The 27309-nt window shown below is 43.2% G+C and overlaps 1 long non-coding RNA gene and 1 pseudogene across 1 annotated transcript in view; one reads left to right on the top strand and one right to left on the bottom strand.

Annotated features, from left to right (window-relative positions):
• Positions 1–1251: 1251 nt before the first annotated feature.
• LOC144308787 (uncharacterized) overlaps positions 1252–27309 on the top strand; it is a 51834-nt gene continuing 25776 nt past the window's right edge. Inside the window, exon 1 of the long non-coding RNA XR_013375109.1 lies at positions 1252–1482. This is a non-coding gene — a long non-coding RNA (uncharacterized LOC144308787). The remainder of the gene's footprint in view (positions 1483–27309) is intronic.
• Positions 21929–26474, bottom strand: LOC144308224 (ATP synthase peripheral stalk subunit OSCP, mitochondrial pseudogene; annotated as a pseudogene).

Below are 27309 nucleotides of genomic sequence, written 5' to 3'. Positions count from 1 at the left end.
CATTATTTCCTCTCCCCAAAGGGGAAATAATGAGCGCCGAGTTGACGCAACCCCGTAGCCCCATTCCCGGAGGTAAAGTGACTACATACATTTTGTCTGGAAAGTCACTGCTTTCTGCAGAATCCTTTCACAGTGGTAAAGGTTAAATTGTGCTATTCTCCTGGATCTTTTGAAAAAATCTCCTACAAACGAGGAGGCTGACAATGAAACCCCTACTGTTTGTATAGGCTTTGTAGTTTACCGTGATCTCATTTAATCTCCTGTCTTGTGTCTTTCCTCAGTGCTTTGTACACAAATGTTATTCACTCCCTCCAGAGGCAGCCGTGTGTGGTGGAACACGGGGCGCGAGGCTGGAGTTTCCGCACCCACCTCTGCAGGGAGCTGGTGTCAAGCCAGTTGCTTGCCCACCCTGGGCCTCGGCTTCCCTCCGTGCAGAGCGGACGCGTTTGGATCCGGCAGAACCCGAGGCTCCGTGGGCTCCGATCGGCGCGGAGCCTTGGTGCGGTTTGAGCGCCGGGCGTGGCTGTTCCAAGCCAAAGGGCAGGGACAGGATGCAGTCCGCGGATCGGGGACAGAGGAGGGGAGGCGGGGCAGCTCTGCGCCTTGTGGGTGCCTCCCTCCCGGTGCCGAGCCCCCCGCCACACCCCCCAAGCCATTCAGGGTCTCTTTCCCAGGGTCGGCTTTAGAGGGGCCCGACCTTCTTATTTCTTGCCCTCTTGACATCTGAGGCCTGAAGAGAGCCTGGGTCGCCTCTGCCCAGGCAGGCTTCCGGAGGCCACGGCGTCCTGTGCCTTCCGCGCCGGGGGCGGGGGGGTGGGGATGGGGGGGGCAGAGGGGGCCCGAGGCGGCGCAGGCGGCCATTGTCTGCGTATTGACTCAAAGGAGCAGGAGCCACAATGCACAGGAAGGAGGATGAGCTCATGACTGCTAAACGAGAAGATTCTTATCTTGGAAACAGCGGTTTCTTATGCAAAACAGGGGGCGGCGATGTGATTGTGCCTTACGGAGTACATTCAACAACAGGGATTTCAAATGAAGAAGCTATTTTGCATACCTACGGGAGCAGCAATGGGCCAGATTGTTCATTAATTAAAAAGGGGGGGGGGCGCGCGCCGGAAAAACCCACGCTGGCGCTTGCTGCGGAACCGAAATAATTCATTTGCCTTCCTCTCGGTGCCAGTTGATCGGCTGGGAGAACCAGTGTTCCTTCAACCCTAGCCCCCTGCAGGGAGGAGAGGGGGAGGGGAGGGGGAGGGATGAGGCAGCGAGGCGGGGAAGGGAGGCGGATCGCCGGAACACAGATAACCGTGATCTCTCAACCGCGTCTGTTCGGCGTCCAGATGTCTTGCGCAGAGGTGGCGGGTTTTGTTGCCTTCCTTCCCCCGCCCAGGAGGTTTGCCTTCTAGTTCCGTTTGATTTCATATGAAAGAAGTCGGAGCAAATCCGCGGGGATGGGGAGACGAAAGAAGAGAAATGAAGAAGGTGGGTGTGGGAGACGCTTGGAATGTGTCCCGTAACTACAGCCCCCCCCCCCATTTCCCCAACTCTGACGCGTGGCCCCCCGAACGGATGGGCTGGAACTGCGGCTGTCCTGGAAATTCCAGAATGTAGGTCGCCCACGGAATGGGTAATGCCACAAGTGGAGAGGTGAATGTGGTTGCGGGTGGGAGGCACCAACGCCTCCCACGCATCTTTCCTATCAGCCGGGCCGCTCTCCTACTGCTACCCCACACGATCTTTTGATTAGGAATAAGAATGGTTGTCACTTATCAAGCACTTGCAGGCACAGCACCTCCCAGGTTATCTCATCGCTGTGCCGTACGTGCGTGCCAGGCACTTTCAGCCGTGGTTGTGTATGGGAACTTGGCAGGTAGGCTGCGAAATAACGGAGTATTGTTGTTGCTCCTGTCTTAGAAAGGAGGGAACTGAGGCTCAGAGACATTAATTGCCTTAGCCGAGGTCACACAACTTGGATACAGCAGAGCTCGGATTTGAGCTCACGTTGGTCTGATGTCAGACCCTGTGCCCTGAAACTAATCTAACGCTGTATGTTGACTATACTGGGATTAAAATTAAAATTTTAATTACAAAAACCAAACCCAAACCTGTGCCCTAAACTACTGTGCAATGCTCACTCCCCCGCTCCCCCATTCTTCCCTAAACTGTATCTGCCCAACTGCTACCAAATTGCAGAAGTTGGCTTTCTGGCAAGCAAGGCAAGGAGGGGGGCTCCTTCCTGAATGGGAGACACTCCCCCCCCCCTCCCCGCGCCCAAGCACGCATACCCTTCTGTGTGGAAGACAAGCTGAAGTCAGCATCCATCTCACCAGCTCAGACGGAAAAATGAACACATCACCCAAGGCCCAGCTGGACTGCCCAAGGAACACAGAGGCCTAGGCTCAAAAGATAGTAATGCTTGTTTATCATTCAAATGAACCTGTAGGACAAGTAGTTAATCAGCACTACCCTAGAGGTACAATCACCAGATGTACCTAATGAAATCTCTAACATAAAAATTAAAGATGTTTTTCAGATTCCAGTTCTCACAAAGTGGCACCAGAGCACCCGCTAGCATGACCTCATGGGCTTCCAATCAACTGTGTCCACCTTCTCAAATTTGGCCTTAAAAACCCTCATTTGCAAGCCACTGGGGAGTTTGGGACTTTTAAGCATTAGCTCCCCGCTCTCTTGGGTGATACCACAAATAAATCACCTATCTTTCTTCCAAAAGCTCTGTGTTGGTTTTTATTGGTTTGCTATGCATCGAGTGGATGAACTCTCCTTTGGTTCACTTATAAAGCTAAGGAAGCAAGCCTGGTAGATCCCTTCTCTACCACAGGGTCATTAGTATGAGTCCTGTTTTTTTTAAATATATTTTTTAAAGATTTTATTTATTATTCATGAGAGACACAGAGAGAAAGAGGCAGAGACACAGGCAGAGGGAGAAGCAGGCTCAATGCAGGGAGCCTGATGTGGGACTCCATCCCCGGACTCCAGGATCACACCCTGGGCCAAAGGCAGGTGCTCAACTGCTGAGCCACCCAGAGATCCCTGATTCCTATTTTTTTAAATTTATTTTTATTTTTTTTTATTCCTATTTTTTAAAGTCAGGTTTATTGAGGTATAATTTTCATACTGTAAAATTCTCCTTTTTCAAGAAAACAGGTTAACAAATTTCAACAAATGTACATTGTTGTGTCACCACAAACCCACTATGGAAGATTTTCATTACTTCAGGAAGTTCTTTGTGCCCCTTTGCAGTCAGTTCTTTCCCCCTGTATCCAACCTCTGGCAACCATTGATCTATTTTCTATTCCCACAGTTTTGACGTTTCTAGGAGGCTATGTAAATGAAATCATACAATATATAAACTTTTGGGTTTGACTTCTTTTATTTAGCATGATGCCTTTGAGATTCATCTATATTTTAGTCCATTCCTTTTTAATTGCCACATAATAGTCCATTGTATGGATGTACTATTAATTTGTTTGTACATTTACTGGTTCATAGATACTTGGGTTGTTTCCAGCTTTGAGTGACAATAAACCTACTATGAATATTTATGTACAGTTTTTGCATGAACATAAATCTTAATTTCTTTTGGGTAAATACCTAGGTATTGGATTGTTGGCTCATAGGATAAGTGTATATCTGACTTTATAAAAAAAGAATCTACCAAACTGTTTCCAAAATGGCTGTACCATTTTGAATTCCCAACAGCAATGCACAAAAGTTCTAGTTGCTCTGCATGCTTGCTAATACTTGCATAAGGTCAATTTAAAAAATTTTAGGATTCTAATAGATGTGTATTTTATCTCATTGTGGTTTGACTTTGCATTTTCCTAATAACTACTAATGTTGAATGTCCTTTCATGTTACTGGGGAGGAAATATTTTCCTTCTACCTTTCTAAGTTCTTCAGCTGGTCTAATAATTAAATTGACATAAGACAGATTAACAGGAGAAAAAAAATAATTTCATATGTACAGGAGCCCAACAGACACAAGAGGCTCAAAGACAGGCATTTGAGGCTTGTGTGCCATCTTGAGCTAAGAGATGGGATAGGTGCCTTAGGCTTCAAAGGGAGGGAGGGTAATTCACAGGACAATAAAAGGAGCAGATGTTTGGTTATTAAATGTTTGTCCTGCCATACAGATAGGTCATTTGGATAAAAATTATCTCTGGTAATAAATAGCTCTCTCTCTCTGAGCCAGGCCCCATATCTAAATTCCTTTAAATAGTTAAAGGAAAAGGAAAAGTTTTTCTTGACTCTGCTAGGTCTTGATTGCCTTCAGATCAAAATAATCCAAGTGACATATTTTGGGGTCATGTAATTTGTGCCCATTCAGTGTGCTCATTTGCCACCTATATCTATCTCTTCTTTGGTTAAGTGTCTATGCAAAAATTTTGCCCAATTTTTAGATGGGTTTGTTTTCTTATGATTGAGTTTTGACTTATATAGTTATGTAGTCTGGAGACATGTCCTCTATTAGATATGTGTTTTGCAAATATTTTCTCCCGGTGTGTGGCTTACCTTTTCATTTTCTAACCCTTTCTTTCTGTTTTTTAAAGATTTATGTAAGAGAAAGAGAGCAGGCAGGGGAAGGGGCAGAAGAAGAAAGAGATAATTCCAAGCTGACTCCCCACAGAGCCCAGAGCCTGATGCAGGGCTTGATCCCATGACCCTGAGATCATGACCTGAGCTGAAACCAAGAGTCAGACACTCAACCAGCTGAGCCACCCAGGTGCCTCTAACACTGTCTTTCAAAGAGCAGAAGTTTGTAATTTTGATTAAACTCTATCTGTTGATTTTTTCTTCCAATATTCATTCTTTCTTTGATCATATTTTTGTCTTCAAATTTTATTTAAATTCTAGTTAGTTGACATACAGTGCAATATTAATTTCAGGAGTAGAATTCAGTGATCTGGCATTTACATATAATATCCAGTGCTTAATATGATTAGTGCCCTCCTTAATACTCCTCACCCACCCACCTCCCTCTATCAAGTCTCAGTTTGTTCTCTATCTTTAAGAGTCTTTTATGGTTTTTTTCTCTGCTTTTTCCCCCTCCCATATGTTCACCTGTATTGTTTTTTAAATTCCACATATGGCTGGAAGCATATCGTATTTGTCTTTCTCTGACTTATTTTGCTTAACATAATACACTGTTGCTCCATCCATGGTGTCATGAATGGCAAGATTTCATTCTTTTTGATGGCTGAGTAATATTCCATCGCATATATACCTTTGGTCATATATAAAAAGAATCTTCACCTAACCAGAGGTCACAAAGAGTGTTCTCTTATATTTTATTCTAGGAGTTTTCTATTTCAGCTTTTACACTTATGTCTATGATCCATTTTGAGTTAATTTTTATATATGATATAAGGTAAGGGGCGAGGTTCTTTTTTTTTTTTTTTTTTTTTTTTTGCATACAGGTATCAAATTGTCCCACTACCATTTGTTGAAAAGACTATCCTATGCCATTCTGTTGTCTTTGCCTTTTTGTCAAAAATCAACTGACCATATATGTGTGGGATTACTTATAGATTTTCCGTTCTGTTCTATTGATCTATATATGCAGCCTTATGCCAGTACCACACTGCTTTGTTTACTATAGATTTATAGTCTTGAAATCAGATAGGGTAGGTGCTCCAGATTTGTTCCTTTAAATTATGGTTTGGCTTTTTTATAAAAATTTTAGAATCAGCTTGTCAGTTCCTACAAAGAAGCCTGCTGGGATTGTGATTGAGATTGTGTTGACTCTATAGACTAATCTGAGGAGAACTGACTTCTTAACTCTATTAAGTCTTCTGATCCATGAATACGGTATGCTTCTCCACTTATTTAGATCTCTTTTAATTATTTCATCAGTGTTTTATAGTTTTCAGCATACAAATCTTGCATATATTTTGTTAGATTTATCCCTAAGTATTTCATTTTTATTATGCTGTTGTAAATTGTCCTTTTTGTTAAATTTCAATTTTCAGGGCGCCTGGGTGGTTCAGTTGGTTAAGTATCGGACTCTTGATTTCAGCTCAGGTCGTGATCTCAGGGTCCTGAGATCAAGCCCTGTGTTGGGCTCTGCACTCAGCAGGGAGTCTGCTGGAGATTCTCTTTCCCTCTCCCTCTGCCCCTCCCCCCACTCACACATGCTCTCTCTCTCTAATAAATAAATGTTTTCAATTGATATACAATTAATTTTTGTATGTTGATCCCATGTCCTATAATTTTGCTATACTCTCATGCATTCTATAACTTTTTGGTACACTCTGAGATTCTCTGGGTAGATGATCATGATGTCTGTAAATAAATTTGGTTTTTTTCTTTTTCAATTTTTGTGTCTTTCATTTCTTTATCCTTGCTTAACTGCCCTGGCTAGAACCTCCAATGCAGCGTTGAATAGAAGTGGCAAGAGCAGACATCTTTGTCTTGTTTCTGCTATTAGGGGGAAAGAGTTCAGTCTTTTACCATTAAGTGTGATGTTAGGTGTAGGATTTTTATAGATTCCATTTATCGGATTGAGGATGTTCCCTTCTATTTCTGGTTTCCTGAAGTTTTCATCATGAATGGATTTGCATTTTTGTCAAATGCCTTTTCTGCATGAATTGATATATGGTTTTTATTTTTCATCCTCTTGATGATAAATTACACTGATTGATTTTCAAATGTTTAACTACCCTTGCATTCCTGGGATAATCCTTACTTAGTCATGAGGTATTATCCTTTTTATGTGTTGCTGAATTCGATTTTCTGATATTTTGTTGAGATTTTTTTTTTGTCTATGTTCATGAGGATACTGGGCTGTAGTTCTCTTATAATGTCTTTGTCACATTTAGTATTTATTCAGTTTTGAATTGGAGTTATTTTTCAAGTAGAGAGGCTGAATTTAGAGTCGGTCTGAGGCAACAGCGTTATAAGAAGGGCAGATTTCTCTGAGGCATTCACTGTGCCTTCCTCTGCTCTGCTAAGCCACACTACTGACAACTGCAGATGGCGCTGGACTCTCAAATAGTCTGTCTGCTGCTCAGAGCTCTGAAATTTTCTGTATCCCTTCTCTGCTTCACTTCCAAACCAATGACACAATGTACAAAACAACAGGGATCTGCTCCCTGTATATATTAGTTACCTAATCAGACACACTAAACGTCAGGGATCTAAGAGACCTGTAGTCATATCTCTGTCTATGCTTAAGGTGATTTGAATGAGCTCAAGGGGCACCTGCGCACACGGTCACCAGGGTGCAAGGGATGCTGAGGGGAGATTGCATCCAGCTTGAGAATGGGAGTACTTTCAAATCGTCACCTGTACTTAGCAAAGGTTTGAGAGTTCTCTGTAGTACCCTGGGTATTTAACAAGCATTGTGATGCTGAGTAATGATTACAGCTGTACATAAAATAGAAAGATTAGAGTCTCAGTTGCCTGCTTAATATGTAAATGTATCCAGTTATGTGTGAGTGCTTCTAATGAAGTAACTTTTACTTCTGTTTCTTACATTGAGAGTGATTGATGAAAAAAACACTTTATAACCCCATCAGAAATTAGCAGTCAGCAGGCCATTTGAAGGGACTCTGTGGTGCTGCCTGGCTTGGGGCTAGGAGGCAGTGGGACTGGGTTTTAGCCTGGGCTTTACAATTGATGTCCACCTCTCTGGGCAATAGGAAGTAGACTTCCTTATCTCCAGCTGTGCTCAGAGGGTTGTTGATGATGGCTTGTGAAATAACTTCACTTACCTATTTGCTTTGGATTGGTTCTCATTCAACATACAGGTATGGATAGAAATAGCAGCTACCAGGCACTGTGCTGGTCAAATCTAGCAGATCTGTGTTTTGGCTAATCTGGTGCTTTTGTTTATATTATTTTCTTCAATCATCACACCAATCTTGGAAGATAGTAATTAATATACCTCCATTTTATAGATGGAGAAACTGATGCTCACAGAGAGTAAGTTCTTGACCTAATCTCACCCTGTAAGTTAATGACTGGGCTGAGACTCAGATTCAGATCACCATGGCTACCCCTCCCTGTCTTTCCCACTGCTGGGGATGGTAACATCAGCCAGAATTCTCATATATCTGTAACTGGATGTGCTTGGAACAAGGAGTATTCTGTGTGTCTGTGATGAGGAACTAGATCCAGACAGTGATTAGGGTTGAGCATGGCCTCTTGCACCTTACATCATACACACTGTTCTCAGCATTTCACGAGGAGGGCAATGATTTGAATTGCATCTCTTGTAATGTCTGGCTTAGGAAGAGTGCAAGATTCCACTTGCTGTCTCTGTAGCAATAAAGGGTCTCTCTCCTTTATTCTCTTCTTCTCTTAGAAGGCAGAGGCATTCTATGGAGTGTCTCCAACTGGAAAAAAATTATAGCAATTATAGCCCTTATTATACACTAGACACTCTCTAATCACTTTCCACACATTAACTCATATAATCCTCACAACAGTTCTGTGAGAACCTTTATTATTCCCATTTCACAGATGAATAAACTGAGCCACAGAGAGGTTAAGTAGTTTTCCAAAGTCTCCCAGCCAACAAGAGGCAGAGCTAGGATTTGATCCCAGAGTGTGTGGTAATTCTAAGGCCTGTGCAGTCCATATGGTAGCCACTAGCCACATGTGGCTATTTACAGTTAAATGAATTAAAATTAAAGTAAAAATTAAGTTTCTCAGTCATACCAGCCATATTTCAAGGGCTTAATAGCCATGTGTGACTAGTGGCTACCATATGGAATGGTGCATTTATAGAATGTCTCCATCATCACAGAGAGTTATATTGCATAGCATTGGGTTAGATTCTGTGCATTTAATAGGTTAAAAGGCATTGAGATGGTATGGCTGTCTCAGAGGACAATCTGAGTACATCTCCCTATGTTCTTGGGTTGGTCTCCATTTATCTTTGTTTCCAATTTTCTGTCCATTCCCCTTTTTAGCTTGATCTGTGAACAGGATAGCATGTTCAGCCCTTTCTAAGTCTGGCTTTAAACTCTGACCTAAGCCTCTTCTGCTAACCACCATCTCCGCCCACTCTACCCCCACCCCTTGCCACCAGCCTCCCCCAGTCCCACCTGACCTCGGGCTCCTATTGATGCTTGGATTTTCGAAGAGCCCCAGATTCTGCTCAGACTTCGTGTTAGGCCTGCAGACCACCAGGAGCCCCAAGCCATGGCAGGGAAAGAAAAGATGCCAAGGGGGTATTTGGCCTTTAGCCCCTTGCTACTTCTGTCTCTAGACCTTGGCCCTTACCATATCAGTCTGAGGTGTTGTTTACCAGAGGAGAAAAAAAGTAAAGGAGCTTCCAAATAAGAGCCATAGAATAGAACTCTGCAGCAGTTCTTCTCTGCTACACTGATTTATAGGCATTCCCACAAAATTCCCCAGGGCTGGGGCCAGCTGCCAACTGATTGACAGTGATTACCCTAGGAGATTTTTGTGGGTTTTCAGAGGCCTAACAAAGCAGGGTCCTCCTTGCTAGCAGATGGCTATCTATAGGGAAGTTGACAAGGCTCTATGCCCTGCCACCCCTAAAATAAATTTCCCTCTGGAACTCGCAGGGAGTCTGTGATGCCTCCTCCCCTTCAGAGGGAGTGTGCTGTTTACTTGTTGGCCCATATGTCACATCAGCGGGGCAGTGTTGCCCATTCTCCCCCCAGGGTACTGAGATAAGTGTGGGCGGGGACATTTTGATGGGTGGAGTAGTTTGTTGAAAAGTTGCAGACCTGCCAGACACACTTAGTCCTCTCTGTAGCCTGTGGCCATTTCTCACAGGTTCAGATTCAGGAAGGAAGGGAGGTTTGCAAAGACTCCTTGTAGGCAGGTTGCCTCTCAGAAATGGATGTTTCTCAGGGCATGCCAGGACCAGGATTTTGAGAATGCTGATAAGCTTTTAAAAAGAAAGGGGAGGCCACTGAGTGGTTATGTGTGGTTAGGTCTTGGCATCTGTGATCAATACAGCAGGTACTTTGTTGCCATATTGATAGGGGGTAGAGGAGGGTGGTGGCAGAGGCTCTTTACCCCACCAAGTGCCTGGGTGAGAGGTGACTTGGAGAGCCCATGTCTGAGTCAGTGTTATCTTCTCTTTTTGTTCCTATTCCTGGAAGCAACCCGCTGCCCTCATGTGTATTGCTATAAACCTTTTCAATATGCCCTACAGGGCCCATCAGAATAGTAATAACAAGCCCTCATACCAGAATGGCCACCTACAGTTTACAGAACATTCTCAAGTCTTTTGTCTCTCCTGTTGTCTCTGAGGAGGGAGGACTGGCCGTATCATCTCCATTTTAATGGTGAGGAGATGGAGGCAGAAGCCTCAAGCTTTCTTTGCAAGGTAGTGTTTCAGTGGCACCTGACTGAAATCCCACATATCTGGCCAGCCTTCTATTTCTCAAAGCTTCTAGTTGCTTATCCTGCTGTGTCTTTTATTGGGTCTTTGGGAGATGGTGTAGAAGTTTGGTTTCTGGGAAGGGCAGGCATCACAGCTGGCTTGATGTGCTTCATGGGCTTTCTTTTGCCTCACATTTGTTCTTTAGCTCTCCCTTTCTAAGCTTGATCCCTCTCATTTTTCTGGAGTCAGAAGACCCATCCAGCATTATTATTTTTTGCCACTGGTCAATGTCCATCGATGACAGTGTAGACACAGGAATCAAGGGAATGTTCTGCACTACCCTGTCTTCTGACATTCAAGATAATGTCCAGCATGTCTTGATGACTGACCATGCTCATGGGGACAGAACCATTCTTTGAGGACCATGGAGTGCTTGAAATGGCACATTAATAAGTTTGGGCTTATCTTGTAGGTAGAGGTTAGCCATGAAAGGGTCAGTGTGCTGGGGGTTAGAAGGCAACTCTTGGAAAAAAATTTGCTCTGAGATGTTGTTAGACAAGCAGGAGGCAGGAGCAACTCTGCAGGGGTAAACAAGGTGAAGGGATCACTTCAGAAGTGTGATCCAAGGAAGACTTTGTGCCAATTAATTGCAATTGCTGGCTTCTCACCTTCCAGCAAATGGTTACAATAAGCTGGGTCACAGCCTTCAAGTGTGTTGTAATTGTCTGTTTACCTGTCTGCCTTCCCTGCTTTTGTATGAGCTTTGAGAGCAAAGGGGCCTAGTCTTATTCCCCAGTTCCTAGCGCAGGACAAGACCTAGAGTAAATGCTCAGTAAATATTTGTTTGAATGATGAGAATCTCACACCTTTGTTCTCAGGTACTGCCAACAAATTCCCATCAAGAACTGCCAATCCTTAGCAGAGTCTTTCCTGCTTATATATTAGGCACCTGCTTGGAGCCACTGGGGTCCTGCCTAATGGACTGAAGCAGGTCTTGACTAACTAGAGAGTAGTTGGCTAAATGGAGCCCTAGTGTCTGGTGGAGACAGTTTTTTCCCTTAAGGGCCTGTTAAAGAAAAATTATTCTGACATCTGTTAAAATGGCAAAAAAGACTTTCTTCAAGACTATTGCAATAAGGGAGAGAGATAGAGACTGGACTCAACTCCTAACAAAGACAAGTGGGGATTATTAGCCAATGAGCAGAGTGATGAGGTCAGTGGACGAAAAATTAGGTGAATTTGATTAGATGTTGTTTGGGAGTGAATGTTTGTGTCTGCTCCCCCATTCATATGTTGGCATTTGGAGATGGGGATTTTGGGAGGTGATTATTTAGATGAGGTCATGAGGGTGAGCTCCCATGATGGGATTAGTATTCCTATGAGAAGAAGAGAGACCATCGTTCTCTCCTTTCCCTTCTCTCCCATATGATGATGCAGTGGGAAGGTGGCTAGCAGCCAGCCAGGATGAGAATTCTTACCAGGGATTGAACCTGCCAACTTTTTGATCTTGGATGTGCCAGCCTCCAGAGGTGTGGGAAATTTGTTTAAGCCATCCAATCTATGGTAGTTTGTTATAGCAGCCCAAGCTAACTAAGACAGGCATCAAGGGTGAGGGAATTTTTGCTAAGCTGGCATAACAGGATTTTTGCTAAAGGCAAGCCAAGGACTTAGGAAACAGGGCTGGAGGAAGCCAGGGTGGCTGAGTCCATTAAGGAGCTGCCTTCAGCTCAGGTCATGATCTCAGGGTCCTGGGATCAAGCCCCAGTCTGAGTCCTGTGGAGCCCTGCTCAGAGGGGAGTCTCCTCCCACTCTGCCACCCCCCACTCATCCTCTCTCAAATAAATAAAATCTCAAAAAAAAATCAAGGATGGGGAACTTGATCAGATATCAAGTGTGATAAGGTATCTCTGGTGGGGGGGGATTTTTGCTAAACTGACTTCGCAGGATTCTTTGCTAAAGACAGACCAAGGTCAGGGCCTAGTTGAAATGAGGGCTTAGAAGAGCCTGACTAAATTTCAATGGAAGAGAGAATCTTTCTCAGGCTTAATCGGCTGGGGCCGAGTTTTGCCCATTAAGTCTGCCATTTGCTGCGCCACTAACCTCCAGTTGCCTAGGTGGACACACTTGCTGGGAAACCTGTGCTGATGCCTGTGGTTGCCCCATGCAGTGGTCCACTACAATTTCCTGGGGAGCAGCATGAAAAATACCTATGCCTGGGCCCTATCCCATACCTACTAAATCCAAACTGATGAGTATATATTCAACAAGCTCTCTTGGTGATTCTCATTATCAGCCAGGTCAGGGACCCGCAGCTTTACCCTATGGATTGACCAAGAGGGAGAAAGAACATGAGAACTGGTTGCTGGGGAGGGGCTCCCATATCTACTTTGCTCATTTTTTCCATAGGTATGGGTTCCTTGCACCCCTGGAGAGTACCAGGACTTGTATACTCAGCAAAATGGCAAAGTAAATGAATATTGTTCATAATATCTGCCACCCTGGCCTTTCAGGTTTTTTTAAAGATATTTTTTAAGTTTATATATTTTTTTTAAAGTAGGCTCTGATGTAGGAAAGATGTTAGGGTTCGAAACCAAGAAAGAATCTTGAGACGTCTTTGGTGTGAAAAGGTGGTTTCATTAAAGCACAGGGACAAGACGCCAGGGCAGAAAGAGCTGCACCAGGGTCATGAGGAGTGGCCCATTACAGACTTGTGAGTTGGGAGGGGTGGGGTTGAGAGCATAAGTCTCTAAGGAATTTTGGAAGCAAGGTTTCCAGGACCTTGAGGGGGCTAGCTATTGTTAGGAAAAGGTCATTTGTTACTGTCTAGTAAAACCCTTAGTCATGAGACCCTTCAGATGGGTATCGGTGGGTGCTATGCTTGGGGTGGGTGACTGCCAACATATCTTGAGGTGGGGTTTAGAGATAAAAAAAATTCCAAAGAGATTTTTAGATGTTAAAGTAGATTTAGAGGATCCTGGGGGTCAGGCTAAGATTGCCTTTTGCCCTTAGCGAAGAATTAACATCATGGCAGCTGAGCTCCCAGAGAAAGGTCACTCTGTTTCGAGGATTTGTCAATGGGCTGTAGGTAGCAAGGAGATTTTTCTTTTGCCTTTGTTTCCCACATCAGGCTGCCTGACCAATGTAGGACTTGAACTCACAACCCTGAGATGAAGAGTCACATGCTTTACCTACTGAGCCAGCCAAGCTCCCCTAAAATTTAAGTAAACTCTACCCCCAATGTGGGGCTTGAATTTAACAACCCCAAGATCAAAAAGTAGCATGCTCCACCAACTGAGCCAGGGCCTTTGTTGCCCCTCCAGACATCTGGTGCTTTTCTTCCTTCTGAAAGAGGCTGGTTAGGTACTGCTTTCTAAGGTTTTTATTTTTGATGAGGCAGTCTGGCCTCTTTTAAAAGGGGACAAATCCAGAAGTTAAAGGCCTGGATGTCCCCAAAGTAGGAGATTCAGATATTGGGGGTCAGGCGGGGGTAGGGAGGAGGGCAGCAAGGGTGCGTGCGTATATGTGTGTGTCTGAAGGTGTTAGGAGGTAAGGTTTTCTAGTATCCCTACAAATTACACAGACATAGCTGCTTTCTTTGCCTGTGCCTAAAAGCGGCTCAGATATTTGTCTATGCCCCAGATTCCTAGGACTTTCTGGGAGATATTAGGCAGGGTCCTATCTTTTTCCTAAAAGGATAGAAAAATGAAAGGCTTAGAGCTAAACCCAGACCCTCAGGTAAGATGCAACCCTTACTGAAATAGCACTGTGTCAGCAGAACACGGTCCCATTGCCTCATTATCAGGTGAGGTCAGGACATTATTTCTGGCAGCTTCTGAAAGCCACAGCCTCTTAGAAAAAAGTCTTCCTGAAGGTTTAATACAGCCTGCTCTCGCTCTTTCTCAGGAGCTCAGCACGCTTGCGCATGCTCTTTCTTTCTCTCTTTTCTTGGGCCTCCTTTTAAAATGCTAATTAAATTTGCTCGATCCACTGGCCCCCAGCCCCAGCTAATTTGGGAGATCAAGAAAGGGAGCTTGATATCTATAAAAGATGTGTCTGTCTTTCCACCTGAGCTACCTTTGTATTTCATTCTGTTTTATTACAGGAAATTGTGTCAGGGGCTCTAAACACTAACATACATAACATTGATTGTATTCTGCATAACAAATTGGATTAGGATAATTACCACACAGATGTTAAAAAACCCAGAATGCAAATCAATGCAATTAGTCATGACTTAATATACTATAATTCACACATTGGAATGTCTTATTGTGATTATACTATTTTAGAACAAAATGCTTTAACAAAAAAGGAAGAAAAGAATTCTTTTACTCTGGAGCTGCACGTGCTCTGAACAAGAAATTGTTTTATGCTAATTTGGAATTTGACTACTCAGAATTCTTATTAACTAATCAGATCCTTCAATTTCTCTTGCCCCCTTTTATATGGAGAAAGATGCTTCTTTAGCAAGACAATTTCATGCACAATTCAACTTGAATGCCACCATTATGAACAAAGGAATTTGCACACGGATGCTTTTGACAAACACGGCTTTAGAAAACCGAGCTTCGGGTGGTGGTGGGGGCAGGGGCCGCCCTCATTGATGGCCAGGACCCTAAAACAAAGCAGACAAGTGTAAGCAATTGGAAGCGGCCCAAGTTAGCCAGCAAATAGGCAGACTCGTCACGAGGGCAGTAGGCTCAGAGCTGCCACAAAGCATTGCATAGCTTGTGCCTAGCTGAGAGGGCTGAACTCCAGCCCGGGATCCATGCTCCAAGTTCTGCTCCCAGGTGACCCAAGGAAAGAGCACTTCTTTTCTAATTCACACAAATGTGACTTATGGCTACACGGCAGGAGTTTGGTCAGAGAGAAGAAAACAAAACCAAGTCTCACTGCCAGAAATTACAGCAGCTAGGACCCCTGGAGTCTAAACTGTGAACTCAAATCCAATTCCTAGATTCTTTTCTGGTTTATCCTGCAGCCCACCCCTTTGCTCTGCACTTGCTTAGAATTCCTCTGAGATCTAAGTTTTACACTCCCAAGTACACGCTCTTTGTGATTGTTCTCTATGTCAAAGCTTTGCTCACCCAAATGATCTGGGAAAAATTATTTTCCCTCTATCCTTCTCGGTTCTTGGCTGAGCCCCCCTGTAATACAATGACAAATTAACAGGAGAAAACAAACAGATTTAATAACATATATGCTTCCTGTATACGTGGGAGACCCAGGAAAACAGTAACTCCCAGCAATGGCTCAAATCAAGACCTTAAATATCATCTCCAGCACAAGACAAAAGATGTTGGGTGTAGGGGGAGCCAGTTAATGGGAAGCTCTCAGGAAAAGCACAGTAAACCAGAGTATGATTTGTTATGCAGGCCTGTGTCCTTGCCTCCTCCATTGATAAGTTCTAGAGATTTAGAGTCCTCCTTCTCTTCCCATACCGAGAGGGAGACACCCTTTACAAATGGAGATTTCTCTTATAAACGTAAATGTCTCTTACAAAAGGGAAACTTCTTATTTTTCAGAGCTTTCCATGCATCTGTAGTTCTTGAAAATAATTAGCCTGAAAGAATCCTTATGCTGAAGAGGCATAGTTTGGGGATGGCAAATTCTGTGGCCCTCAAGTCCTAAGATTGTGCCATCATCATCATCCTCTCTGGGGTCTCCTCCCCCACCTAGGGTTGCTAGATTTAGCAAACAAAAATACAGGATTACCTGTTATTTTTTTCCTTAGTTTTTTTTTAAAAGATTTTATTTATTTATTCATGAGAGACACACACACAGAGCGGCAGAGACGTAGGCAGAGGGAGACGCCAGCTCCCTGCAAGGAGCCCAATGTGGGACTCGATTCCAGACCCCGGGATCACGCTCTGAGCCAAAGGCTGATGCTCAAACACTGAGTCATCCAGGCGTCCCTGCCTGGTTAATTTGAATTCCACATACACAACAAATGCTTTTATAAATACCTAAAAAATGAGTAATATATTGTATGCAATATTTTGGACATAGTTACATTACAATTAGCGTTGTTTATCTGAAATTCAAGTTTAACTTGGCATTCTGTGTTTTATCTGGCAACCCCAGCACAAAGCACAGAGCTTGTTGATTCAAATAGATCTAGACTATTTGAAGTGGTAATCACATTTGAGCCTGTATCAGGATCACCTGGAGGTGATTAAGACACAGATGGCTGGTTGCCACCCCCAGAGTTTCTGATTCAGCACGTCTGGGGAGGTGCCTGAAAATTTGCATTTCTAACCAGTTCCCAGGTGATGCTGCTGCTGGTCTGGGGACCGCGCATTGGGAACAACTGCTCTAGCACAACTTCAATAAATAGATCCAATGGGAATGAAGTTCTTGTTGCCAAATTGATAATAAGCAGGCTGAGAGCTTCACTGACCTCTTGCAGCTGGTTCTGTGGGCTCCCTCCAGGTGCTCCTTCAAGGAATGTGTATTCACTTGTTCTGCTTTCAGCTTGCTAGGGTGAAATCCCTAGAAATAATCCCTCTTGACTGTCTTAGGTTGGTGATAAGCAAAATTGTGTGGCTTTGTTGCTTCTAGCCTTGTTTGTGATTCCATCAACTTTGACTACTCTGCCTTCCTCCCTTCTAGGTGCCAATATCTTTCTATTCTCTAGCCAGGGATGGTAAATCTGTGTTGTGGATCCCAGTGAAGAAGGACCCCATTTATTTATTTCTTAAGCAGGGAAGCTACCATTTGGAGGTTACTGGCGGTTTTTAGTGAAGGCATAGATTTCCTTTGAGGCTTTCTCCCTTTCCTCTGGGCAAGTTATGGAAATGGCCCTTTAGTTACAAAAATATAAAGCATTATATTCCCATAGGACACTGACAGCTGTCAGGAGGGAATGAGGGGAATTTGCATAAGGTGTACCAGGACTTTTCTTTGAGACTGAGATCCAGGTCTTAGATTTGTTCTCTTCTTTCTTTCTTTTCTTTCTTTTCTTTCTTTTCTCTTTCTTTCTTTCTTTCTTTCTTTCTTTCTTTCTTTCTTTCTTTCTTTCTTTCTTCTTTTTCTTTCTTTCTTTTTCTTCCTTTCTTTCTTCCTTCCTTCCTCCTTTCCTTTCCTTTCCTTTCCTTTCCATTCCATTCCATTCCATTCCATTCCATTTTAATATATTTGACAGAAAGAATGAATATAAACAGGAGCAGGGGTAGAGGGAGAAGCAGACTCCCTGCTCAGTAGGGAGTCCAATGCGGGACTCAATGCAGGACTCAGCCTAGGACCCAGCGATCACGACCTAAGGTGAAGGCAGCTGTTTAACCAACTAAGCCACCCAGGCCCCCTGAGTTCATGAATTTCTGACTGAGATCCTGACCCTTTCTATTCGACATTCAAAGTTATTGTAACATGTTGGGGTGGATAGGGTGATCCTGGCCCATTCTAGGGATTGGGAAAGGGCAACAAAGTTCCTGAGATAAAAAGTACTATGAGGATAGAAGGAGACAGGACCTGGTGGCTGGCCTGGGCACTGCAGGTCTGTGGTGCAGGGTATTAGGATACGCTGCTGCCAAATCTTTGAAGCCACTGCTACAGAATTTGCCTCAACACAGTCCCTCCTGGAGCCAACTTTAAGCCACAAGCAAAGATCCATTGCGCATGTAATAGTTGGAAGAGCCTGGGTCTATTTTATCTTGAAACATTTGTTTGGGGACAAGAATGTTCCATCGTCCTTGCGAGACATAATCCAGCCTAGCAGTGAAGCATATATAGTCGTCTCAGGGATAGTCCCTGCCTGATACCCTGTATTTTTTTTTTTTTAGAGATTTATTTTTTTAAAAGATTTTATTTATCTGTTCATGAGAGACAGAGAAAGAGAGAGAGAGAGAGGCACAGACACAGGCAGAGGGAGAAGCAGGCTCCATGCAGGGAGCCCGATGTGGGACTCGATCCCTGGCTCCAGGATCAAGCCCTGGGCCGAAGGTGGTGCTAAACTGCTGAGCCACCTGGGCTGCCCAGCGATTTAATTTATTTATTTGAGAGAGAGCACAAGTGGGAGGAGGAGCAGAGGGAGAGGGACAAGCAGAGTCCATGCTGAGCATGGAGCCTGATTGTTGTGTCCAAGATTGCGAATCCGAGAAACCACCGGGGAGCCGACACCGATGCAAACACACGAGGGTTTATTACAAGCTCGAGCCTGGGTCCAAGTGTACCCGACACAGCGGAGCAGGGACTTGGACCCCGAGACTAAGAGGCGTAGCAGCCTTATAGGGGCCAGTGGCCAATGGGATACGCAAAGTTGCACAGTCCTGTTGGTCCACTCGCAGGTGGCCGATTGAATTACATTTTACCCTAAAGCATCCATTGAACTGGTCTATCACTGAGCCGGATTTCCGGTTAGGGTGTGCCCTGGGCTTGACTAGGGCGGGGCAGTGCCCTAAGCAATAAGCAGGTCAGCACAAGGCGGGCCCAGCACAAAATGGAGTCAGTCCTGCTCTGCTTGTCCAGGGGTAGGGGATTTTTGTTAAATTTCCTGGGTCCCACACTGATGTTGGGCTCCAATCCCACAACCCTGAGATCATGACCTGAGCTGAAATCAAGAGTCAGTTGCTTAACCGACTAAGTGACTAAGCCACCCAGGTGCCTCAGATGCCCTGTATTCTAAGGGACCTCAAGATAAAGGCTTAATTTCCTGTCAGTGTGGACATAGAAAAACTCAGTCATGGTAATTTAAACAGTAAAAGCAATTTAAATTTGTACTTGGAGCTGGTGAAGTGGGATGTACTTCTTATGCATTATATATATGTTGCTGCCTCCCCCTTTTGCTCTCATGGTAGACACTGTTATTTGATCATAGCCTTCTTTCCCATTGATCCTGGGGGTGTCCTTTGTACCCCCTCAATTATTGATTAGGGCATTCTTGGTTGCAAGTGACAAAAAACTTTTAAATCTTTATGTAGCACTTCTTATATGCCAGGTAGCATTTTAAAGGCTTTATAAATTTACAAATTTACAGACTCTTTTAATTCAACCATAGAAGGTAGAGATATAATCCCAATTTTACAGATTTTTTTTAAAAAAAAGATTTATTATTTCAGGGAGAGAGCATGAGCAGGGGGAGGAGCAGAGGGAGAGGGACCAGCAGACTCTGCTGAGCAGGGAGCCGGTCGACTCGGGGGCTTGATCCCAGGACTCTGGGATCACGACCTGAGCCAAAGGCAGATGCTTAACTGACCGAGCCACCCAGGGGCACCCCAATTTTACAGATTAAACGAAAAGGAGATTTTGTTTTTTTAGTACGGATTCAGAGATGTCTTACAAAACCCAAGTTCCTGAATGTAAGTGATCTTCAGAGATGAACTGGGACCCTGGGATACGTCCTGAGTCCTCTACCACTTGCTCCTGTACCTCTTTGTATCTGTGTTTCACTCTTCTTTCTTCCTTTAGATCAGCTTTCTCTTTCTAGACCATATGGAGGAAAATATAGTGTCTAATACCACCCAAGTTTCACATTTGATGAAACTGACCATCCAGAGAGAGAAACTGATCTCTCTTTTAATTAAAAAAAAAAATCCCATTGGAATGAATTTATTAGCTCAGTTTGGGTTAGGTGTCCAAGCCTGGACTCAGTCTCCTGGGGATCAACATTTGCTAACCAAATGTAACTCATAAGTGAGGGATTTACAAAACCATGGACAGAGGGCAGCAAGTCACATTGCAGGAACACAGAGTTCCCACTGATACCAGGCAGGCAGATGGAGGAAGGGAAAGGAAAAGTCCTAGAAATGAAGCATTGGGAAGACAATAGCTGTCTGCAAAACCTTAACTCCTCATTCCACCTGGCTTCTCCCGAGTGATAAGAACTGGCACATGGTGCTATTTGTTATCTCTGTTCTGACCTCCACCCTCTCAGTGTGGGTAATGGATGTGTTAGCTTCATTTATACTCGTTGCATCAGTCTGAAGGGAGGATCTTCACATCTGTCCCAGATTGTCCCCTGTTCTCTGCCCTGGTAGCCCTTTTTTGCTCTTATGCAATACTGTTGGACCTCATCTTGCAGGTGAGCTCCATCAACTGAACACATTTTCAGTGACCTTTTCCTAAGTGTGATGACAGAGCTGTTACAGAGAAAGAAATTGCCACTGAGAGGATGTGGAAATTGGAGGAATGAGGCAGGCTAGAGGTGTCAGTAAGAAAGTTTGTCTATCTGGCAATTTAGTCAGCTACTAGTTAGGCTCAGAGACTGAGTTTTGTCAAAGATATTTAGAGGTCAGTAATCTCACGGGGATGGACTCATGCTAACCAAATCGAAATCACAAGGGATTAAGATACAAAGCCAGAGTTCCATTTTTTATTCATTTTCTAGAGGTACAGAGACCTATTCATCAGATTGGACTTGGCATGGCCAGACTCAAAAGGGAAGCTTTATAATAGAAGGTTGTTTAGGGAGCAAGGAATGAGAACCAGGGGACCTCCTTGGATTATCTTTAAAATAATTTTTTTGAATATAGTTGCACACTATTACATTAGTTTCAGGTGTACAACATAGGGATTCAAATCTCTATACGTTATGCTATGCTCACCACAAGCAGAGCTACCATCTGTCACCATACAACACTATTACAATACCATTGTCTATTTCCTATGTTGTCCATTTTAGTCTTGTGATTTGTTCATTCCATTCTGGTATTATCTTAATGGCATCTGCCATCCACCTATGATAGCCCCATCCTAGAGATAGATCAGAGGGCAGAGACCAAATACTCATATTTGTATGTGAGAATGAGCTTTCCTGGGCCAGTTGGGCAACAAATTGAGTTTCTTGTTCTTTGACTCACTGCCATCTAGATCTCAACACTAACCTCTTCTTTGGTTAACACATCTATCTTCAGCTTCAGTCAAGTTACTATGCAATCAGTCACCAGCGGCCTTACCTCAAACCGGTGAGAAAGGAACATGGCTCTGCAATATGATAATTGATGGTTGCAGCTAACCAGTTTTTTCAATACTGAGTTAAACTTAAATAGGCTTCTTTTCCATAGGACTTCTTGGAGCCTTTAGTGAACTAAGCAATGTGCCCTGTGAATTTCCAAAAGAAGGCTAGAGACTGTATTTATCTGACTGCCTACTTGTATTATTCAGAGGAAGTCATGATGGCAAGTGTATTAGTTTCCTATTGTCGCTGTAGCAAATTAGCATAAATTATGTGGCTTAAAAACAATCCAAATGTGTTATCTTATAGTTTCATAGTTCAGAAGTCCTAAAATCAAGGTGTCAGCAGGACCACGTCCCTTCTTTGGAGGAGGATCTGTCCCCTTGCTTTTTTTTTAGCTTCTTGAGGCCATCCATATTCCTCTTCCATCTTCCAAGCCAGCAGCTAGTATCTTTAAATCCCTCTTCCTCTCCTTCTCCGCACTCCTGTCATCACATCTTCTGACTCTGACATTCCTGCCTCACTCTTACAAGGATTCTTGTGAATTTTTTTCTTTTTTCTTTTTTTTTTTTGGATTCTTGTGATTATATTGGACCCAACCGTATGATCCAGGGTAATCTTTTCTTTCTTTTTTTTTTTTTTTCTGTTCAGGAAGCATTTTATTGTTGCTCCAAGTTTTAGGAATTTTCACTGACAGAAAATCAATACTTTCAGAAAACCTCCCGCATGGCGCTGCTCAGCTTCTGAATCTTGGTTCTTGCAGACATTTCGGCATACTTCTCTGCAATACGGACAATCATTCCCCCCAAGATTGACGGATCAACCTTAACTTCCAATTCTAGTACTTGGCCTTTGCTTAGGGAGCTCTTCAGGACCGTTTTTAGTTCAGTAAGAGTGGCTTCATCCAAAGGAGACGGTGGTCACTGTGCACGGTCCTTCTCCACGGTGGACACTCATCATGGTGGAAAAGGCAGAAATGACTCCAGGGGTATTGTTCAAGCGACCGTTCCCAGCAAGCAAATTGAGCGGGTTGGGTGTGCCAGGAGAGAACCTCTCTCTTGCTGTCATGTCATTTAGGCTTTTCACTTTCACAGAACGTTTTACGTGGGGATTCATAATGGAAGCAGCTATTTTAGGTTCCTTCAAGATTTGTGCTACTCTCAACAATTCCTTTTCTACTTGTTCCAGTTTATTCTGTTTAGATGCAGCAGAATACAGAGCAGTGGCATAGCGACCTTCGATACCATATACCTGAACAGGTAGCCTCACGAGCTTGGAAAACGGCCGACCACAGACGTGCTAAAGCACCGCACCTGCCGGGACAGCCCGGACACCGCTGGGGTGGCCAGCTTCTCCGGGTGGCTGGAGGGCAAACCCGAGTCACAGGGAGCCAGGGTAATCTTTTCATCTCAAGATATTTAACTTAGTCTCATCTGCAAAGTCCTTTTTGCTATGTGATGTGACATGTCCCCTAGACTTTGGGGATTAGGATGTGGACATCTTTGGTGGGGGGTGTGTGTGTGTCATTTTACCTACCACAGAGAACAGTGGGAAACACTGGACTGTGGTATGAAACATGCTCATACAATCCTACTATTCTGAGGTTAAACTTCATTGGGTTTGGAGAGCTCCTGACCTTCCTTAGCTACATTTTTAGAGGTTAGAATGGGCTCCCACAGATCTCACAGAGTTCTCAGAGGGTACTTAGTACCTACAAGATCTATTGGTTTCTACTTGGGCAGTGGCAAAAGCTCCTGGCTGGAAGAAGAGAAAGGGCTTGTGTACTGAAGAAAGGGACTTTCCCCAAGACACCTTCCCAGAAACATATCATTCTCAGACACCAAAATAATGCAGAAGGAGTCCATGTCAACGGGTTAAAGTTACTTGTTTAATCAAAAGTAGAGATAACCTATCATTTGAAATGGAAATTAGGGCTCCAGAATATCTTAAATGAGAATGTTGCCACCCTGGGAAACCCCCTGTCTACTAGTGAGCAGGAAAGTAAGGCTGCAAGCAGTTGACCTTTTCATATTACCCGATGTATTTGTGACAGGTGCTATGCTGTGTTTGAAGAAATTGACACCCAAAGTTCTTCACTTTCCTGCAGAGAACACTTGATACCTTCTTTCTCTAAGGCTATTTTAGCCTTGTTTCATGGATGATGGTAATAACTCTCGACCTTGACGGAGTTTCCTTTGGGTATGAGGGTCCCCAAAGCCCAATGACATTACCAGAAACCAAACTGAACAGAGTGATTGAGATTCCATTAATGCTGCATTGACTAAGAATAGTAATTTCAGCTGAAGCACCTGATTATAAGCCAGAGATTCCATTGCAGAAGATGAGTAATTTAGATTATTGAGAGAGAATTCCTCCTGAGGGTTTGGGTCTGCTTGGGAAAATACATAGAAGAGGTTCCCAGGTATCTTTTTCTTACCAAATCTCAGTAGCCTTTTCTTCACTCCTATTTTTTTTCTTGTCCCCACTGACACTGACTACCTTCACTTATTAAATTTTTTAACATTTTGGCTTCTGTGACCCAGTCTTAGGCTAGTTTTTCTTCTATCCCTTTGACCACATCTCTCCTATATTTTATGGTTTCTTGTTTTCTTCATCCTAACTGTGGATTCCCTTGAAGACACAGTCATTGATACTCTCCTTTTCTTTATGTACTCTTTCATTCATCCATCAAACATTTTTTTAATGTTTAGGTATTCATGTTTGGACACTTATATTGTGTTCTGGGGATACAGAAATGTACTAGACACAATCCTTGTCTTCTGGGAACTCAAAAACTAGGGAGGGAGACAGACAGGAAATCAATGAATGAATACTTCATATCTGAAGTGTATATGAAATATTTTTATGGAAAGTCATAGCAGAGACATCTATATATATTTCCAGTTGGGATGCTTTCAGCAGCAAGTAACAGAAAACTCAAGATGATTTAAACAAGGACAAATATTATTTCTTATAACAAGATATCTAAGGGTAGAGAGACCCAGAATTGGTCAGTTCAGTGGCTCAAGAAGTGCATTAACAACCCAGGTGTTTTCTATCTCTGCTTGTTATCTTTAGCATATTCCTTTTAGAACTGCAAATTGGTTTCCTGCAGTGCATTTATGAAAGAAAAATCTACTTTCCATGCCCCCTCCCAACTTTCCTTCAGGACCATCGCCTAAGTTTACCTAAATCAATTACTGACGAGGGGAATGAAACTGCCATGATTGGCTTAGACCAGGGGATCTCAGTTTTGGCCACACAGGAGAATCATCTGGAGGACTGTTAAAAAGCCAGTGCCCAGGCATATCCTAGAGCAATTAAGTCAGAATCTCTGCCTGTGGGACCGAGGCATCAATGTCTTTAAAGTTCCTCAGTTGATTCCTCTATGCAACCAAGGTTGAGAACCACTGGCCTACACCAGTCCCTCTGATTCTTCCCTCTGGAGCACAGGAGCTCCCGGCTTCCCTTCAGAACATGTGTGTCTGCTCTAGGAAAAAAAATAGGATTTTGTAAACAAGGAAGAAATGAGGAATAGCTTTTTTTGGTAGGCAAATCACAATGCTTGCCACAGTAACTAATCAACATTCATGATTTCAACTAGCCCTTCTATGTGGAGACTGCCGCTTCTGGCTCTGACCTCATGTGAGCTCCTGACCTATTTCTTCAACTGTCTCCTGGCATCTCTACTTGGATTTTTTTGTCCACACCTCAATCTCAGTTTGTTCCAAACCAAGTGTTCAGCCTGCTTCCTTTCCCAATGACATTATTTCCATCACATGGTACCAGCATTTCTCAGGGTATTTCAGGGTCAAATTCTTGGGATCTTTTTTTATCCATGTCCTTTAACCCCAATTTTAAAGTCACCTCACCCTGTTTTTTTTTTTCCTGAGATATTTTAATTCTACTCCACTATATCCCCTTCTATCCTGGTTTAGGCTGCCCTACAGCATTACATGCGTGCATTCTGTAACAGCTCACAGCTGGTTTCCTGACTCCAGTCTTTCACTCTCTTAGGTCATTCTGCATATCACCGTAGACTCATATTCCTAACATACTGCCTTCATTATGTAACTCCACAGGATGCCTTTTGATGGTTGCCAAATTTTTGCCTGTTTTCAAGGTCCTTCAGATTTCAACCCCTTCTCATCTTTTAAGGTCTGGTTCACCTCCAGGAGATTTTCTCTGCTTACTCTAATCCTCTTGAATTCAGACAGAACTTCCTTGAACTCCTGACTCCACCACTTACCACCTGTTTCCTTGGCAATTTGTGTAACCTTTCTCTTCCTTCCTTTCTTTCTTTTCATAACCTTTCTGAGTTTTGGTTTCCTCATCTGTAAAGTGGGAAAGTTAGTTTCTAACTCAGGGTTATTGATTAGGATTTAAAAATTTCTTTATCTCCCTGCCTCTTTTCTGACCACCTACATTGCCTCCTCGTTTACTACAGAACTTAGCCTTTTATTATCTAATGCCCTCTACTCTGGCCTGTTTCATGAATATAGTTATCTTTTCTCCCCACCTTGATTATAAAGCTCTTAAGTGCAGGCACTGTACTTGCCGTTTTTCTCTCTCATGCCCTTCTGAATTTTATTGTACACTGAGCTAATATAGAAGGTATTGCAGAGATGCTTGCCAATTTTGTAAGTATTAAGTAGCACAAGCTAAAAGTACTATAGAAGGAACTATTACAGCTTAAAGAGATGGAACATCTGTGCAGAGTTCCTTCCTTTTTGCTCCATTCCAGTCAGCAGCTTCCATGCTTGGTTTTTGGAGCAGAGTTGCAGGTGATCTTACTTGGATAGAAATTATCTCCATACTAGTTTCTATGGCTTTGACTCTAGGGGCAAAGTAGAAGCCTGACTTACTGTAGCTCTGAGCGTGCATTCAGTGGTAAAGGCTAATGGCTATGGCTTCCGGTAGGGTGGGGTGATTTTCTCATTTGAATCTCTATTTGGCTGTTTTCTGAATGCTACCAAAGTTGTTGCAAGGTGATTTTGCAAATGGGGATGAAGAAAAGTGTGAACAATGGAGAAATATGTATCATGTATTTTGCTCTGTGGCTTCACACTGTTTGTTTTTTTTTTTTTTTTCTGTTTTAATTGTTTGGTTCTTTGTCTCAAATTGTGATACTCTCCTTGCCTGGAACACATTTGAACCTGCATCTATATAACTGAAAATTCATTTGAAAAAGAAAAGTCTTGGGCAGAGAATTAGAAGACCTCAGTCTGTACCTTTAGCCAAGTTACTCTCTTGCATGGTGCCTCAGTTTCCTCATCTCTAAAATAGGAATAATGCCTGCCCTACCTATGTCACGTTGTTGTGGAAAGATTAAGATAATTAGCTACGTGAGCATGCTTCGGAAAGTGGAAAGCCTTCACAAATGGAAGGATATTTTATTTTACTTTATTTATTTTAAAGATTTTATTTATTTATTCATGAGAGACAGAGAGAGAGAGAGAGAGAGAGAGGCAGAGACACAGGCAGTGAGAGAAGCAGGCTCCACGCAGGGAGCCCAATGTGGGACTTGATCCCGGGACTCCAGAATCACACCTCAGGCTGAAGGCAGGCACCAAACCGCTGAGCCACCCAGGGATCCCCGGATGTATTGTTTTAAATGGAATTTAAACACAATCTGGCTTCAAGGGATCATTCTTTAACCAGTGGGAATTGGCAAATTTGCCTTTATGATTAAGCATAAGCCTTATATTATTACCTAAAGATATTTGATGGCTTCCCAACCATTTTCCTGGCAGTGTTTGTAGTTTGGCATGTATGGTGATGGTAGTGGGCTTCTGAAAGTTGTACTCCATATGATTTTACTTTGTCTGGTGATACATATGTGATTTATTTGGAGATTCTCTTGATTAGCTCCTCCCTTTCTCCTGTTCTTGTGTATGCTAATGAGCTATTATTAAATTCATTTTGAATTTAATAACCACATTCTTTGAACACATACTGTGTATTATAAACTGGCCTTAATGAATTTGATTTTATCTATGTTTGTTTGGAGATAATGGTAGTTGGCAAAGGAGTAGAAGTTTGAGATGAGTGAGGGTTATTTGCTTTTTCACAATATGCCTATGGGGTTACA

Source organism: Canis aureus, chromosome X (genome assembly GCF_053574225.1).
Source record: "Canis aureus isolate CA01 chromosome X, VMU_Caureus_v.1.0, whole genome shotgun sequence".
NCBI lineage: Eukaryota > Metazoa > Chordata > Mammalia > Carnivora > Canidae > Canis > Canis aureus.
Note: the sequence above shows the minus strand (reverse complement) of the source record. Positions and strands in the feature narration are given on the sequence as shown.